The following is a 9,143-nucleotide window of genomic DNA, read 5'->3' on the forward strand; positions in this document are numbered from 1 at the left end:
GTCTTTTTATTTAGTGATTGAAGGGGACAGTCAACAGTAGACGTGACAGACATGGCACAGAGATGCAACTACATGTAGCTGAGGCTACAGTCACACACAGCCTCCGTCTCACTGGAGCCATATAAACCAACGGTGTAGAGCTCATTACGTAAGGACCCTCGGTGTCTGTAGTGCCTCACGGGCTCCATCTGACAGACTGGATAGTCTCTGACAGTATGTTTTTTATTTAGTTTATTTTACCTTTATTTAACTAGGCAAGTCAGTTGAGAACAAATTCTTATTTTCAATGACGGCCTAGGAACAGTGGGTCAACTGCCTGCTCAGGGGCAGAATGACAGATTTGTACCTTGTCAGCTCGGGGATATGAACTTGCAACCTACTAGTCCAACGCTCTAACCACTAGGCTACCCTGGTCTACTAGGCTACCCTGGTCTACTAGGCTACCCTGGGCTGCTAGGCTACCCTGCCCTGTACATGTTGACAAGAGGGCTGGATGTTTATGTATTTATTCACAGAAACACATCAAGACATCAGTGAATATGAAAAATGGCACAATTATACAGTACAGGGTGTATTTGTCTGAACACAGCTCCCTCTTCCTGGGCTCTCAGAAATACCAACTGCTTAATAAATCAATCAACAAATCATTCAAATAAATGCATACATGACTGCAAAATCCATTCATTAATTGCATCTCAGAGAAATAGATTGTAATTAAATCATATTACTTATTTTTTATATATCAACCAGGTACTGAATGATTGATTGTAAGACAATGACATGCACTTCTGGCCTGCTTTTGAGTCCAACTGTACACCTACAGTGGCTTGCGAAGTATTCACCCCCTTGACATTTATCCTATTTTGTTGCCTTACAACCTGGAATTAAAATGGATTTTTTTGGGGGGGTTGTATCATTTGATTTACACAACATGCCTACCACTTTGAATATGCAAAATATATTTTGTGAAACAAACAACAAATAAGGCAAAAAAAAAGAAAACTTGAGAGTGCATAACGATTCACCCCCCCCCCAATTGTCAATAGTTTGTAGAGCCATCTTTTCCAGCGATTACAGCTGTAAGTCTTTTGGGGTATGTCTCTATAAGCTTGGCACATATAGCCACTGGGATGTTTGCCCATTCTTCAAGGCAAAACTGCTCCAGCTTCTTCAAGTTGGATGGGTTCTGCTGGTGTACAGCAATATTTAAGTCATACCACATATTCTCAATTGGATTGAGGTCTGGGCCATTCCAAGACATTTATATGTTTCCCCTTAAACCACTCGAGTCTTGCTTTAGCAGTATGCTTAGGGTCATTGTCCTCCTGGAAGGCGAACCTCCGTCCCAGTCTCAAATCTCTGGAAGACTGAAACAGGTTTCCCTCAAGAATTTCACTGTATTCAGCGCCATCCATCATTCCTTTAATTCTGACCAGTTTCCCAGTTCCTGATGATGAAAAACATCCCCACAGCATTGATGCTGCCACCACCATGCTTTACTATGGTTATCTCAGGGTGATGAGAGGTGTTGGGTTTGCACCAAACATAGCGTTTTCCTTGATGGCCAAAAAGCTCAATTTTAGTCTCATCTGACCAGAGTACCTTCTTCCATATGTTTGGGGAGTCTCCCACATGCCTTTTGGCAAACACCAAAAATGTTTGCTTATATTTTTTGGGCAACTTTTCCTTAAAGCCCAGCTTTGTGGAGTGTACGGCTTAAAGTGGTCCTATGGACAGATACTCCAATCTCCACAGTGGAGCTTTGCAGCTCCTTCAGGGTTACCTTTGGTCTCTTTGTTGCCTCTCTGATTAATGCCCTCCTTGCCTGGTCCGTGAGTCTTGGTGGGCAGCCCTCTTGGCAGGTTTGTTGTGGTGCCATATTCATTCCATTTTTTAATAATGGATTTAAATGGTGCTCCGCAGGATGTTCAACGCTTCTGATATTTTTTTATAACCCAACCCTGATCTGTACTTCTCCACAACTTTGTCCCTGACCTGTTTGGAGAGCTCCTTGGTCTTCATGGTACCTCTTGCTTGGTGGTGCCCCTTGCTTAGTGGTGTTGCAGACTCTGGGGTCTTTCAGAACAGGTGTATGTATACTGAGATCATGTGACAGCTCATGTGACACTTAGATTGCACACAGGTGGACTTTATTTAACGAATTATGTAACTTCTGAAGGTAATTGGCTGCACCAGATCTGATTTATTTGCTTCATAGCAAAGAGGGTGAATACATGTGCTGCACCACTTTTCCATTGTTTTATTTTTGTAATTTTTGTGAAACAAGCTATTTTATGCATGTCCATTACATGAAATCCAAATAAAAATCCATTTAAATTACAGGTTGTAATGCGAAAAACGCCACGTGGTTGAATACTTTTGCAAGGCACTGTATGCTGCAGTATAATGTCTCCAGTATGCTACAGGGAGACAGGTGCTTATCTATCATCACCGACATCAGCTCCTCTTCTCACTGTTGGTTTCAATGTATTTATTAATGGAAAACACATTAACAAATCAATAAGTATGGAAAATGACACATAAAACTGGGACAGTGGGTTTTGATTAATTACAAATCAAAATGTCTGCGAATATCTGTATATAGTCTTCTCTCTCTCTGGGTTTGAAGATACTGTATATCTGACTCGAAAACACAAATCTGCCAATAAATTAGGTGTTCACCTACAGTACTAGTCAAAAGTATGGACACATCAATTCTATTCAAGGCATACTTAACCAGCATGGCTACCACAGCTTTCTGCAGCGATACGCCATCCCATCTGGTTTGAGCTTAGTGGGACTATCATTTGTTTTTCAACAGGACAATTATCCAAAACACGCCTTCCGGCTGTGTAAGTGCTATTTTACCAAGAAGGAGAGTGATGGAGTGCTGCATCAGATGATCTGGCCTCCATAATCACCTGACTTCAACCCAGTTGAGATGGTTTGAGATAAGTTGGACTGAATAGGGAAGAAAAAGCAGCCAACAAGTGCTCAGCTTATGTGGGAACTCCGTCAATCAATCAAATTGACGTATAAAGCCCTGCTGTACAGAAACCAAGCCTTAAACCCCAAACAGCAAGCAATGCAGATGTAGAAGCCTTTCCAGCATTCCTCATAAAGCTGGTTGTGAGAATGCCAAGAGTGTGCAAAGATGTCATCAAAGGGTGGCCACTTTGAAGAATCTCAAATATAAAATATATTTTTGATTGTTTAAGACTTTTTTGGTTACTACATGATTCCATATGTGTTATTTCCTAGTTATGATGTCATCACTATTATTCTACAATGTAGAAAATAGTCTAAATAAATAAAATGAGTAGGAGTGTCCAAACCTTTGACTGGTACTGCACATAATCATTCAGGTTCATATATTACATTTCAGATAAATGGATCATGACAAAGACATGGGAGTATATTACTATCATTCGTTTTTACAACTGCTGCACATGGAATCATAAATTGATCCAGTAAAGGAATGAGGTCACACCAGAACTCACATTCTATTGGTCAGGGGTTAGGGTTATCTGGGTGATCTTCTCCCAGAAACTAGACAGGGGTCTCAGAGAGCACGACCCCTTAACCAGACCATGCTCTGGAAACGTATACAGACAAGGAACCTAAAGATATTAAGAGAAACAGAGAAACATCAACCGTGATACCAGCTAAAGCCACTAGAGGGGAGTTTAGATGCATTAATTTTGTGCTGTGCGTGTGTGTGTGTGTGTGTGTGTGTGTGTGTGTGTGTGTGTGTGTGTGTGTGTGTGTGTGTGTGTGTGTGTGTGTGTGTGTGTGTGTGTGTGTGTGTGTGTGTATGTGTGTTTTACTTTTTTAAATTTCACCTTTATTTAACTGGGTGAGCCAGTTGAGAACAAGTTCTCATTTACAACTGTGACCTGGCCAAGATAAAGCAAAGCACTGCAACAAAAACAACAACACAGAATTACATGTGAACAAAAGTACAGTCAAAATCAATAGAAAAATAATATAAAAATCTATGTACAGTGTGTATAAATGTAGAAGAGTAGGGAGGTAGGCAATAAATAAGCCAAAGAGGCTAAATCATTACAATTTAGCATTAATACTGGAGTGATAGATGTGCAGATGATGATGTGCAAGTAGAGATACTGGGGTGCAAAAGAGCAAGAGAGTAAGTAATAATATGGGGATGAGGTAGTTGGGTGTGCTATTTACATATTGGCTGTGTACAGGTACAGTGATCGGTAAGCTGCTCTGACAGCTGATGCTTAAAGTTAGAGAGGGAGATATAAGCCACCAGCTTAAGGGATTTTTGCAATTCGTTCCAGTCATTGGCAGCAGAGAACTGGAAGGAAAGGCGACCAACGTAAGTGTTGGCTTTGGGGATGACCAGTGCAATATACCTGCTGGAGTGCGTGCTATGGGTGGGTGTTGCTATGGTGACCAATGAGCTGAGATAAGGCTGGGCTTTACCTAGCAAAGACTTACAGATGACCTGGGGCCAGTGGGTTTGGCAACGAATATGTAAGTGAGGGCCAGACAATGAGAGCATACAGGTCACAGTGGTGGGTAGTATATGGGGCTTTGGTGACAAAACGGATGGCACTGTGATAGACTACATCCAGTTTGCTGAGTAGAGTGTTGGGGGCTATTTAAGATGGTGAGGAAAGCACTTTTGAAGAGCAACCAGGCATCCTCTACCGACGGGATGAGGTCAATATCCTTCCAGGATATCCGGGCCAGGTCGATTAGAAAGGCCTGCTCGCTGAAGTGTTTTAGGGAGTGTTTGACGGGGACAGCTAGTGGTCGTTTGACCGCAGAACCATTACGCACGCAGGCAATGAGGCAGTGATCGCTGAGGTCCTGGTTGAAGACAACAGAGGCGTAGTTAGAGGGAAAGTTGGTCAGGATGATATCTAAGAGGGTGCCCATGGTTATAGATTTAGGGTTGTACCTGGTAGGTTCCTTGATAATTTGTGTGAGATTGAGGGCATCTAGCTTAGATTGTAGGACGGCCGGGGTGTTAAGCATGTCCCAGTTTCGGTCACCTAACATTACGAACTCTGAAGATAGATGGGGGCGATCAATTCACATATGGTGTCAAGGGCACAGCTGGGGGCTGAAGGGAGTCTATAACAAGTGGCAATGGTGAGGGACTTGTTAGTAGAAAGGTGGATTTTTAAAAGTATAAGCTTGAATTGTTTGGGCACAGACCCGGATAGTATGACAGAAATCTGCAGGCTATCTCTGCAGTAGATTGCAACTGTGGCAGTTCTATCTTGTCAGAAAATGTTATAGTTAGGGATGGACATTTCTGGATTTTTGGTGGCCTTCCTAAGCCAGGATTCAGACACGGCTAGGACATCAGGGTTGCTGAGTGTGTTTCAGCAGTGAATAAAACAAACTTAGGGAGGAGGCTTCTAATGTTAAAGTCAATAATGAGAGCGCCTGGGGAATGGGAGTGATGCTGGGGGCTGCAGGGCCTAGGTTAATCTCTACATCACCAGAGGAGTGATCCTAATGAAGGAGTAGGATAAGGGTACGGCTAAAGGCTATAAGAACTGGTTGTCTAGTGCATTCGAAAGAGAGTAAAAGGAGCAGAATTCTGGGCTAGGAAGAATAGATTCAAGGCATAATGTACAGACAAGGGTATGGTAGGATGCGAGTACAGTGGAGGTAAACATTGAGTGACGATGAGAGAGGTTTTGTCTCTAGAGGCATCATTTAAGCCAGGTGAGGTCACCGCATGTGTGGGGGGTGGAACAAAAGGGCTCGCTAAGGCATATTGAGCAGAGCTGGAGGCTCTACAGTGAAATAAGACAAAAATCACCAACCAAAACAGCAATATACAAGACATATTGACATTAGGGAGAGGCATGTGTAGCCGAGTGATCATAGGGTCCAGTGAGTAGCTAGGCGAGCTGGAGACACGGCGATTCAGACAGCTAGCAGGCCGGGGCTAGCAGGCTAGCAGATGGGCCTCAGAAGGACGTCGCAACAGAAGAGCCTGTTGAAACCCCCTCGGATGGTTACGTCGGCAGAACAGTCGTGATGGATCGGCGGGGCTCCGTGTCGGCAGCAAAGGGTCCAGGCCAGTTGGCAAAAGAGGTATTGAAAACCAGGAATTGTCTGGTGGATCTCTTCAGCTAGCCGGGAGATGGGCCTAGCTCGAGGACAGCTGCAGGCTAACTGGTGCTTGCTTCGGGACAGAGACGTTAGCTAGCTAGCTGCGATGATCCGCAGTAAAGTTTCAGAGCTTGCGGTAGGAATCTGGAGATGTGGTTGAGAAAAAGCAGTCCGGTATGCTCTGGGTTGATATCGCCCTGTGCAGACTGTCAGGAATTGACCGGGCTGAGGCTGGCTACGCCCGACTGCTACGCCAATCAGACGCCGTCGTGTGTGTACTTTGCAGTGTGTTTGCTCCGTTAACCATTTTGGGTTGCGGGACGCTGCAGGTCTGGAGGATTCTGGTCTGAGATATACGGTCAGACAGCATCTTATGAGCTAGGGAGGAAACCTTCATCATCATAATTATCATCACCATCATCATCAGAGGGGGAGTGAGGGAGAGAGACCTTAAATCAGTTTAGACATGGCTTTTTGTTGTACCCATGTAAGTATATTTTTAAGTGTCCACGGGTACACCTGTTTCTGAAAGAAACTGCATTGAGTGATACCGATAGAATTGTGCTTGGTTTCCATTCTTTATTGTAGAAACTGTAGTGTTGATTGAGTTAATTACATTCCGCATAGTGTGGGTTCATTTTCAATGACACTGAACAGAACATTTAATCTCAATCAGCAGGTGTTGTGTTCTTCTGGTGGAGTCTAATTACACTACATACTACAGTAATAATTATCTACAGACAGACACAGCAGGGACAATGAGCTGATTAAACACATTTACATAATTAAAATGCATTTAAACAAACGACTACTTGTCTATGGAATTTCTTCTTCCCTGCCTGATGTACTTTGTCTCACATTAGATTGGATTGAAACACTCAGACAGTATGGATATAGTATAGGCCTGTAAAGAAAATAGCTTCCACTGCTTCCAAAAATTCCAATAGGAAAGATAATACACCATTCGCATCACTGTCTGTATGGAGGCTTCAGTGTGTTCAATGGTAGCAGGCTGTTAAGCAGAATGCTGACTGAATCTTATAATAAACTGTGCAAGCATTACTGTTCAGATGCAGGCCAAAATCGTCATCCTCAGCTGTCGTGTGTGTGCATGTGCCTGCATGTGTGTGTGCGCATGAGCGTGCCAGTGTGTGTGCGCATGAGTGTGCCAGTGTGAGGGTGTAAGTTAATACATTTCTGTCACTCTGCAGCCCAGATTGCAAAGCACAGAGAACATGACCAAACACCACTGTTAGAAGTCTGGAAATGGTTTAGAGAGACAAGTGTGTTTCAATCCAATCTAAGCGGTTATCAGAGGTTAGGACTCAGAGATTATGGGTTTGCGGTGGGGGTGAGAGGCTACCTGCAAACACCATGTTGTGTGTGGAGGTGGAGGTGGGCAGGCAGTCAGCAGCGTAGGCGTGGTGAAGGAGTCAGAGCTGAACGCCTGGCATGACATCACAATGATCACACAACCTCCTTCCTATCAAGTAGATAGACTTCCTATGGTTCTGCTCCACTCTCTCTTCTCCTCTCATCATCTCTCCTCTCCTTATTTCCACTCCACGCCTCTCTTCTTCCTTCTCCTGTCCTATCCGCTGCTATCCTCTCTTCTCCTCTGCTCTCCTTCTCTCTCTCTCCTCTCCTCTACTCTCCTCTACACTACTCTCCTCCACTCCCGTCTCATCGCCTCATAGCCATTTGCAGGTAGGCACTCAGGTGCTGACTTCTCTTTTCTGCCCTGTACATGTAAAAGCTGCTCTGCTTGGCTGGTCCCCCTCTTCTCTCGGCTACACAGGTATATGCTCAGGTGGACAGGTCTCAGGAGGGCTCTCCACATTCTCCAGCCAGCACAGAGGACAGAAAAATGGGTCATTTAATATTCTCTCTAGCTGGGTCTCTAAGAGTCTCTCCCTTCTCTCTCTCTCAATCACTCTGTTTCTATCTCTCTGGGTTTCTCTCTACAGTGCCTTGCGAAAGTATTCGGCCCCCTTGAACTTTGCGAACTTTTGCCACATTTCAGGCTTCAAACATAAAGATATAAAACTGTATTTTTTTGTGAAGAATCAACAACAAGTGGGACACAATCATGAAGTGGAACGACATTTATTGGATATTTCAAACTTTTTTAACAATTCAAAAACTGAAAAATTGGGCGTGCAAAATTATTTTTCATTCCTTCACACTTGTGTGTATAAGGTAGTTGTTGTGAAATTGTTAGGTTAGATTACTTGTTAGATATTACTGCATGGTCGGAACTACAAGCACAAGCAATTCGCTACACTCGCATTAACATCTGCTAACCATGTGTATGTGACAAATAACATTTGATTTGATAATTTGATTTGATTCCCAGTGGGTCAGAAGTTTACATACACTCAATTAGAATTGGGTAGCATTGTCTTTAAATTGTTTAACTTGGGTCAAACGTTGTGGGTAGCCTTCCACAAGCTTCCCACAATAAGTTCGGTGAATTTTGGCCCATTCCCCTGGACAGAGCTGGTATAACGGAGTCAGGTTTGTAGGCCTCCTTGCTCGCACACGCTTTTCCAGTTCTGCCCACACATTTTCTATGGGAATGAGGTCAGGGCTTTGTGATGCCCACTCCAATGTCTTGACTTTGTTGTCTTTAAGCCATTTTGCCACAACTTTGGAAGTATGCTTGGGGTCATTGTCCATTTGGAAGACCCATTTGCGACGATGCTTTAACTTCCTGACTGATGTCTTGAGATGTTGCTTCAATATATCCACATAACTTTCCTTTCCTCATAATGCCATCTATTTTGTGCACCAGTCCCTCCTGCAGCAAAAGCACCCCCACAATATGATGCCACCCCCGTGCTTCACGGTTGGGATGGTGTTCTTCGGCTTGCAAGCCTTTTTCCTCCAAACATAACGATGGTCATTATTGCCAAACAGTTAAATTTTTGTTTCATTAGACCAGAGGACATTTCTCCAAAAAAGTACTGTCTTTGTCCCCATGTGCAGTTGCAAACGGTAGTCTGTTTTTTTATGGCGGTTTTGGAGCAGTGGCTTCT

The sequence above is a fragment of the Oncorhynchus masou genome, chromosome 29 (assembly GCF_036934945.1).
Source record: "Oncorhynchus masou masou isolate Uvic2021 chromosome 29, UVic_Omas_1.1, whole genome shotgun sequence".
Taxonomy (NCBI): domain Eukaryota; kingdom Metazoa; phylum Chordata; class Actinopteri; order Salmoniformes; family Salmonidae; genus Oncorhynchus; species Oncorhynchus masou.